Source organism: Cucumis sativus, chromosome 5 (assembly GCF_000004075.3).
Source record: "Cucumis sativus cultivar 9930 chromosome 5, Cucumber_9930_V3, whole genome shotgun sequence".
Taxonomy (NCBI): Eukaryota; Viridiplantae; Streptophyta; class Magnoliopsida; order Cucurbitales; family Cucurbitaceae; genus Cucumis; species Cucumis sativus.
The window spans coordinates 7,481,110-7,491,483 of NC_026659.2; the positions used below are offsets into that span (position 1 = coordinate 7,481,110).

Consider the following 10,374-nt stretch of genomic DNA (forward strand, 5'->3'; position numbering starts at 1 on the left):
TATTGTGGATTTATGAATTTTTTTCGTTTTCAAAGTTGTTCGATACAGAGTAAATATTTTTTTAAAAAAAGATATATATAATGAAAACTATTCATTAATTTTAAAAAAGACGAATATAAATAAGTCCACTCAATGACAAGGTGGTGCATTGCAGCATTTTCGAGCCCTGAGAAGCACTCTGCGGGGAAGGTCTAGGGGAACGAGGGAGGTGAAAAGAGAGGATTGCACACCTTTTCTTTTCTTCCTAGCTTCTTGGTGGAAAGACGTATTGCTTAATTATCATAGCAAGCCTAAACTCTTGTCGTCAAATATGACGTTTAGGAGAGTCATCTTCAAACTTTGAAAATTTAAACACATTACGTGTAATTTGGGATAATATTTAAAACACTCGATTGAATTTGGGGTTTGCTAAGTTTGTATTCTGTTTAGAAATGTTGGATTTCCTAAATATTTAATTGTAGTAAATAAATAGAAAGATTTTAGATATATTTAAATTATTTATTAGAGTTAGAGCTCACACCATAAGCAAAATAAGCTAAGATATATAAAATAGTCCAATTTAAAATTAATGGTAAATATAACAAAATTTACCTTCAAAGAAAATGTCCAAAATGTCCATTGAGATAAAAAAATTGTTGAAACTTGAAATTCTAGATTCATAATAGATAATAATAAATTTTATCGATATATCACTAATATGGTAAACAATTCTTGATACTTTATTTCTTTTGTGGTTTGTATTTAGTGATAACTTATTATTTGGTTTTACATGTAGCCACTATGATAGTTTGAGAACAAGAGACAGACCAGAATCTACAGTATGTTGATAGGCTCTACAGAAGTATATAGAAGTATCATTGATTATGTACTGTAGCATATTTTCAAAAGAAGATAGGTTTGGTCAACTCAAATCTAATTATGAATTTCATTGTCACTGAGTAATTTGGACTAAATTTGATTAGACCATGAACAAAATACACACAAGTGTATGGCTGATAGATCACTACGGACTTTAATGTCGATTTAAAAGCGACATTAAAGAGGTTGTTGAATGTTATTATTATAATTTAATAATTGCTATTGATTATATTATTAGTGGCTTCTAAGTTGTTTGATGAGTCAGTATGTAGAGACATACGAAGATCAATGTTTGAGATATAACTTAAAGGGTCTATAATATAGGAATAAGACAGTGTACCTTATCTTGGTAACAGTATGAATACAACTCACTTTGTATTTGATACAAACACAATAATACAATGCGTTCATGTAGGTGACATGCGAGTGATGATATTCTATGCAATGAGTTTGCATAAGACCGGTTCACAAAATAGTAACCACTAGATATAACTTCGTTAACTAGTTAGCTTTCTATTTCATTAAGATGACCTAGGTAACTTAGTCTTAATTCATAATGTATAATGAACTCCTGTTTGCTAGAGATTGTCTTATGATTTGTACAAGTGAGAGTGGCCAGATTGCTGACTCAATATATTTATCATTTTGGGGACAAGACTGAGTGAGAAGCTGAGAACATAATCACACAAGATGTAATTTCCTCCTTTTCGACTTTAGTGTAAGTAGATAAGTGTTCTCTTAAATGGTGTTTTTGGGACTTGAACAAAAGGCACTACCCTCTCTACAGGATTAGAGGAGTTTTTGTTTATTAGTTGGACTATAAACAGGTTGTTCATTAGAGAAACACTTGTATTTAAAGACTAGACTAAAAGTAACCTAGGGGTAAAACGATAATCTGACATAGCTTGTTTTACAAACACTTGTAATGATTAATGTACTGTTATTGGTCTATATCCGTGGACACAGAAATATATCTACAATTAAACGAGATCAACTGTGAGTCTTTAGTGGAGTGTACACAGTTAACGGATATTGATTAATGTGGTTAATGAATTTAGTCAATTAATCTTATATTGTTGTAACTTATAATCTGTAAGTCCATTAGGTCTCATTCCTAGCTCGTAAAGAGTAATTAAGTTTATTTTTATTGGTTGTAATGTTTAAATTTACTTTGAAAATTAATGTAATGTATAGTGATACATTATAATTAAGCTTATATTTAGTTAAATTTTATTATATAAATTTAATTTTGGATATGATTGAGATAATAAAATATTTAAATAAATTTAAATATTAATTTAATGTAAATTAGATTTATATTATAACTATAAGTTAAAATTTATTGTGTATATGATACACATTAAAACTATAAGATAATAGAAATGTATATTTAAATATGTTTCAAATTTGAATTAAATTAAATATAAGATATTCAGGATCAGCACCGGTGGGATGAAGAAGTTAGAAAAGAATCAATAAAGTAGTATTTAATTTAACAACTAATTGATTTAATTTGATTAATACTTCATTTTAGTTTAATTAAATTAATTAAATTAAAATTATAGGTTATGTGAGATATATTTAATTAAATTTGATTGAAATGAAATATTAATGAAATATGATTTAATTAATTATTAATTTAATTAATTAAGTTAATTTTCATAAATATAATAAAATACCAAAATATTTATGTTTGTATAATAAAACAAAAAGCATGTTTTCATAAGTTCCAAGTTTGTCTCTGAATAATAAATAAATTTTCAATACTTTTTTTTTTCTTTGCAATTTATTAATCTCCTTTTCATATTATTACTTATTCTTCATTTTACAATATTATAATATTATGATTATTTATGTAAATATTTACCAATTTCTTCATTTCTTCTTCTAGAATTTCTTCTTTCTTCATTTATCATCTTCATTTTTTCTTTTTAGTTCAAGATCCTAAATGATATTGGTATAGGACCTAAATGATTGTGTACCATTATCTAAACTGATCAGCTGTCTATTTCAGATAGACAAAGATTGACCACTATCACTAATAGATTGTTTAGATTTGGTACAAGATTGTTTAGATTCGGTACAAGATCATTTAGGCCAGTACAATGGTACAAGATCGTTTAGACTTAATACAAGAGTACAAGATCATTTAGACTTGCTACAAGATTGTTTAGATTTAGGTACAATGGTACAAGATCGTTTAGGCTTCCTAAGAGATCATTTAGATTTGCTAAGAGATTGTTTAGATTTGCTAAGAGAACATTTAGATTTGATACAAAATCATTTTTTCACGCGTGTGACAGATTAATTGTGGGGTATTTTTGTTATTTCACGTTGCGGGTTTGTGGGATTTTTTTCTTTCTAAAATTGTTTTATATGGTCTAAATATTTTCGCATTTTGTTCTACTTTTTTTTATAAAAAAAACCAAATTAATTTATTTAATTGTTTTCTCACTTATCCCATATTCTCTCTAACTTCCCTCTTCTTTGGTTGGAAAGAAGAAAAGGGGAGGTATTATGCTCTCGATTCTTTTTTGCAAAATTCTCATTTTAATTTTAGCTCCCACAAACTGATTTTGGTTCTCACAAACCAAAAGAACCAAAAGTCTCTTTCTCAGGCCTCAATGGTGAGGTTTCCAAATGGTAGTGACCCAATATTGATGTTTGACAGATACAGAGTCATCAACAAGAGTAATTTCTTTTCTTTTCTTGTAATTTTTTAAAAGCATGCCTTAGCTATAGAAAATTAGTTTCTAATTATTTTGCCAATGAAATGGTATATTTAAATTTCCAATTATTTCAAGTTAATAGTTGTTAATTTATTCCCTTGCGTAGGACTTTTATGTCGATTAGCAACCGGCATCTATGATAGTGTTATTAAAGTCCTCTAATGGCGGTTTAAATCCACTTTAAAGAGACGATTTAAAACCAAAATTAAAGAGGTACAATGTTGGTTCTAAACGACATCTATGATCGTATTATTAAAACCCTTTAATATCGATTAGACTTTAATGTCGATTTAAAACTGACATTAAGGAAGCCTTAAACCGACATTATAAATTGTCTTTTGTATCCGTTTTTTATGACACCAAATAGTTTAAAAACTGTCATACTCTGTCATAGGTTATGTAAAAAAAAATGTTCAGTGTCATTAATTGCATGCTAGCTAGCTAAAAATATCTCTTCCATGGTATATAACACAATTCTCAACAAACACAATTTATTTCATTTACAACAAAGAAAGTGACAAAATCGTTTAATTAAGTAACCTATTACCAAATTACATCGATCAATTTATACACAAAGCTTGACAAAATCGTTTAATTAAGTAACCTATTACCAAATTACATCGATCGATTTATACACAAAGCTTGACAAAATCGTTTAATTAAGTAACCTATTACCAAATTACATCGATCAATTTATACACAAAGCTTTCAAAATCTAACAAACGAGGGAGTTGTTGTCTATTAGGAAGGATTGTAGAGTTGCTGTCCCAAAATATCTACAAGGAAGATATGCTCACTTAACTACATAAAATAGATATTTTAAAATAAATGAATTATACCAAAAAATTTGAACAAATTATAAAACTTATATTTAACTTACACAAAGCATGAAAGACTTAAAATCATATAATTTAGAGAACCAACACATATTAAATTCCTATAATTAAAACAATCTAACTTTCAAGTCATAAGGTGAGTTATGGAAGGGATGATATCAATTACAAAACAATATCTAAAATGCACGTAAAAATAGATAGCTTGGAGGATAATTTGCAAATACAGAGAATGAGAATATGTTATAATTTCTAAGCTTTTAAAATAAACTTCACTTAAAAATCTACATATTCTATGTTCTCACTGGTAACAAACATTAAAAAAAAACTGTACAAGTAAACTTTAAGAAACTATGCCGAACAACTAGTTACATTATAGATCTAAGTATTTAAATTTATGAACCACACATGTAAACTCGTTGGCGCATTACAAAAAAGTTCATGCATGCACAGGTTCCTCACAAACTTTGTTACCAAACGATGTGGAGGTGAGGATTCAAACATTTGTTTTATATATAGTTGTGCTATGTTCATGTTAGACATTTTTGCTTTATTGTATTCTAATCATAATTATCAAACTTAATACTTCTTCTATCAAACCAACTAAATAGTCATCTCACTGAAAAACAGACAAACTAATCTTTATAATCAACCCTGGCATAATATGAAGGGGCATTGGATTAATTTAACCGTAGATTTTCTTGAGTCATCATCACAACTAAAATTAGCAAAATATAGCAACTAAAACTAAATAAATTGACCAAGTCATGTAATTTTACCAATTTGGCTTACATTAACAATTTGTTCCTTATTAAGCTTAATCAGTGGAAAACTAATAAAGAGAACAGGGTTTCTTTCGTGTTCCCAAGAAAAGCAAAACACATACACAAACATGAACATAAATCTTGTAGCATTTCAAGTTGTAACTAACCCTTTAAACTTGTCAATTAACATGTAGAGTGGGCGGTGCACCAATTTCATCAGGTGTAGCTCCCATCTATAAAACCTAAACCAAAAGTTTAAACTTAAAAAGAAATAGAGCTAAATAACAACTTTACAAATAGACGGTAATCTGAATAATGAATATAGAATTTGAAAACAACAGCAAGGTGGAAGGAAGAACAAGTATGATATTCTTTACAACACCCTTAAAAAACCATTAGAAAATGTATCAGTAGGGGCATTTGTGAACAAGAGCGGGTGAGTAGTTAACAAAAGATGCAAGCAGATAATATGTATCTTCTAAGAGACCAACCACAAGTTCAGATATAAAGAATATCCATCACTTCAGTGATGTGAAAAATTCAAGACTACTATGTACCTGAGTTAGTGAATATGTAACTCCCGGAATGCCAAAAATCCCAGCCCTCTTAAGAGCCTATAGATGTGCACATTGGGAGATGGACAATGGGAGATAGTTAGTTGCTATATCTCTTCTAGTTCTAACACTTACTGGTAGCCAGCGATTTGAATCAAAGTGATCAAAAGGAAGTTGCGAATTCGGTTTGCTGTCTGAAATAAAATTCAAGAGAAACCAAAAGGGAAAAATTGTAAGACAATGTTAAATTTTCTAAAAACAAAAATTATGATAAGACAAACCCATCATTGATGCAAATGATCTTCATGCTACATGCATTGCATCAACATTGCAAGTAAATATCGTTGAGACAGCATAAGAATCTTTGTGGAGACATAATAAGAGGTGCAGGGTTCACACAACAGTTCAATGGTAATAGAATTCACTGCAAGGATTAAAGAAAAAAGAAAGACAATAAGAGACTCAAATCCAAGAGAAGGGACTTCCAGGTTTAATTCTATCAGCATCAAATGCCCACTTCATCTGTTTTAATTAAAACAAATAACAAGGAAACTGCAATGCTCATTCCTCTCCATGATCACTTACATGCCCCAGAAGAGCTCTAATTTCTTAAATTTTTCGTTATTTGTGTTTTCATTTAAAAGAACTGTATGCATTTTCAAAAAATCTTTTCTTTGAAATACCTATTGCTTGTGCTTTCGCCCATGAATTTTAATAGTTGCACAAAACAAGATACAATTACTCAGACCTAAATACAATATCAGCCCCAAAATTTCTTCCTCATCTCCACTTGATCCATGAAATAGAGAAGACAAATAGAGGCAGTAAAATCGAAGTCTTGCTGATCTAAATCCTCCAAAAAATGCACCATAAGAACAGCAAGAACTGGCAATATTAAGACGTGAAGAACCACATATTATGATATTACATCATTAAAAGAAAAAAACCCATTACTGGACTCTGGCAAGCTGATTTTTCGCAGCGATGAACTAAGTTTTTGCTCATAACTGGATGATCAATTTTTGTATAATGCTTCTCATAACTGGCTAAGTTTTTGCTCATATATAATGTGGCAATATCTAACCAATAGCCAACTTCTTTTTCACTTCTAAACAAAAATGTCAAACGAGGCAATACAGTTTCAATTGCAGAACACCTAACAATAGCCTAAAAAATGTGAGTTGCAATTGCAATTGAAGAGAAGCTGATGGACATATGTTGTTATCGGAATAGGTGAATGAAAAGCAAAAGGTTCAACCTTACAATATAAGAAGCATCTTTGGTGCAGACTTTACACAGAGCAGAATTGGGCTCAAAGAACTGTGCATTCTGTAATAGAATACTAGTGACTTCAGCACAGAAAAAAAGAAATCCAAGTATTCAAATTGACAGACAAGACAGGAGTTAAAATTAGAAGTTCAAGATGTAAGAAACTGCAAAAAGAAATTTTTATAAAATTGGGTATCATATAATGTAAAACCTCCAGATGTCATTTCTTATGGTACAACAAAATTCTACCAGAAAAAAGCAACCTCCATTATAACAAAAGAACTCCACAAGCGAAGCCTGGTTCTAGAACATGTATCGTCTGGAAAAATTGGTTCTAAAACATCTATCGTCTATAAAAATTTATCATAAAGGTAAGAGGATCCGTACAACTATCATCTAATTTTTCTTCATCTCTTTCCAAACCATGTTCAAGCATATATGCTACCAGCAAAATCCATGAAAATTAAACTATTAAACAATAGAAAAACAAAGAATTACTTTAAAAAGTGTAGCCCAAGTCTTTCTATAAATTTTCTTGATTCTTCATTCTATAAATGTGAATGGGTTGTTGTGGGAGATAGCCAGAGGACAGAGTAAGACGTGCGTGTGGCCGGAGAACAGAACGATTAACATACAAAATACATCAAATTAACGATTTCAACACCGATTGTATTACCTAATAGAAACTACTGCTTAAATGAGTTAGGAAATCAAAATCATAAACATTTTCACAAACCTCTAGGAAGCAAGAGGCGGACACGGCCAGGGGTCAAGACACCCTGTTTCATTGGGAATCCTTGCTTGTCACAATCTCCCATAATCTTGAAAATATATCCCTTAAATTCCTGGAAATAGGAGCATCATCATCAGTTAGACTCAGTCACAGAAACTGGGAACTAAGATTTTATTAATGAAAGAAGATCAAACATAGGTCCCCGAGGGAATCTCCACTGCTTCCTGGGAGATCTTCTTGTCAAAGAAAGCACGACTAAACAAATTGAAGAAATAATTTCAGTTCATTACGAAAGTAAAACTAAAGAAAATATGATGATAAATAAATGTGCAAACAGAAAAAGGGAATGGCTAAAATCTTTCTTCCAGATCAAATAAAATTAAGAAAAGATTATCGCTTTAAAAACTCTTGTTTTGCAAAAAACAATAAGGAGAAAAACAAACCACTAATCCAACAATGAAAACTGACAAATGTCACAGCAGCTAAATTTCCAGAGATGTCAATAAACAAGCCTATCTAAAATTTTCCATACCTGCAAGGCTAAAAAATTAACACAACAACTAACACAGAAAATACATCGAATTAACGATTTCAACACTGCTCCACCATTCAAAAGGGAAGCCATAAATTTTACTATACATTTCCAAAACCCTAGTTTCAGAAAGCCGTAGTATTGAAATCAGAGATATAAGCATGGGAAAAACAAACAAAATACACGGATTCTAGTAGCAAACTTAACACTTTCACGCCACCAGTTCAATGTATTTATGTAAAAAGTTAAAGATATGAACAACAGAAAGCAAATTCGGAATGAAAACAACAGATTGAAGAAGAAAAAAGGGATTAGAAAGCTAACAGTTTCTTGTCATCATCAATTTCCAGCTTCTTCTGACAACCAGTAGTCGGATTTGCGATATTACACTGAAAAACACGAGACCTCCAAGTTAGAATTGAAGAGAAAATAAGGAGAGATCCAAGAAGAGAGAAATCTAAGAACCAGTTTGTTAACGTGGTTTTCTTTTTTTCTTTTTTGTTTTATGTTTTCGGTTTCTCGTTTTCTTTTTTTTTGAATAAGAAACAATGACGAGTTTAATATGTGTTTGTATTTCTTTGTTTCTTAAAAAACGAAACAAAACATAAAAATTGTGTTTTATAACTGTTTTTTATTTTTTGATTTTCTTTCAAATTTTTTATTTTATTTTATTTACATTTAATTCAATTAAACATCAAACAAAAATATACCTCTTCCATTAAACATAAGATTTTCTACTAATCTTATGGAGAATGAGATTGAACTCCTCCATTAAACATAAGGTTTTCTACTAATCTTATGGAGAACGAGATTGAAGATTGAGATCTGAAGAACAAAACCGACAAGAGGAAGACGAAAACTTACGATGAAGAGGAGGACCAAAACCCACGACAAAGGGACAAACCTTCATGTTCGAACAATGAGATTGAAGCAGCGGCTGCTGAAAAAAGACCAGTAAAAAATAAACACTTCGGAGGTTTATTTTAAATATCGTAAATGAAATAAATATTTAAAAATTTATTGTACTTTCAGAAATATTTATTACAATATTGTAGTTTTTAATCATTTTTAAAATATTTTGTCTTTTCTCTTATTGGTGAACATTTATTACATCACTGTTCCTCCCTCTTTTTTTTCTAATATTTTTGTGAAAATTCAAATTTTGTTATTATCTTCCTTCCTGGAAAATGAGAAATTTACATGGATATTTTTAAATAATTAAATAATTATATTTTTACCTTTAAATCAAACCCTATTGAGAATTGAAATTTTATATTCATTTCTCACTAATTTTTTTGAAAATTTATAATTTATTTTTTTAATTATTAAAAATATGTTTAAAATTATTGATAATGACATGTAGACAGAAAAAGTAAGTGTAAATTTTTTTTAATAACCAAATTACATTAATTTAAAAGATAAAAGAAATATTTAGTTATTTAAATATTGTAGTTCAAAAAATATTTAGTGTAATATTGTATATATTTAAATAGGTCGGGTGTTGAAGACCTATTAGTTGGTGTGATCCCACCAGCTGCTAATAAAATAAACTTAAAATATAAAGAAAATTGGGTCATGATTGGATAAATTTATGATTTGGTGTGATCCCACCTGCTAATAAAATAAACAGATCAAGAGTAAGTCTCACGTGATTAACAACACAATTTCTAGGACTTGATAATGATGCATAAGAGAAAATCGTCATTCGATATGCAAGAGCATACATTTTACAATTGATGGGTGGAAATCTATTTTCTGATAAATCAGGTAGTTTTGTGCATTTGATGTTCCTGCCATTATTGGGAGATTTACATGAGGCGAGTTGATACTTACGGGGTGGAGCGTCCTTGGCATGGTTGTATAGACAACTATGCAAAACATCGAAGCGAGATGTCCGTGCATTGCTGGTTAATTAATACTTCTTCAAATATGAGTTTGGAAATGATTTCTCACAATAGCTCCACAACTTAGACATACAAACAATCATCTAATACCTAGACGAGCATACGGTTCACGATACAATATTTTATTTTAATTTATATCAAACAATAGTTTAATATTAGAGGAGTGATATAATTAATTCAAAATCTATAATATTACTT

At 29.8% G+C, this 10,374-nt stretch overlaps 1 long non-coding RNA gene across 3 annotated transcripts; it reads right to left on the reverse strand.

The window, feature by feature from the left end:
• Positions 1 to 4,061: 4,061 nt before the first annotated feature.
• On the reverse strand, positions 4,062 to 8,832 carry LOC116403967. 3 transcript variants are annotated; one of them, XR_004216844.1, is made up of 6 exons: positions 8,597 to 8,832; positions 7,744 to 7,852; positions 6,997 to 7,067; positions 5,742 to 5,932; positions 5,352 to 5,426; positions 4,062 to 4,388 (listed from the first exon to the last, which is right to left on the reverse strand). It is a non-coding gene; the product is annotated as an uncharacterized LOC116403967 (long non-coding RNA). The 3 variants fall into 3 exon arrangements; XR_004216843.1 differs by having other exon boundaries at positions 4,062 to 4,363; positions 8,597 to 8,831; XR_004216842.1 differs by lacking the exon at positions 4,062 to 4,388 and having other exon boundaries at positions 5,081 to 5,426; positions 8,597 to 8,829.
• Between the last annotated feature and the right edge of the window lie 1,542 nt (positions 8,833 to 10,374).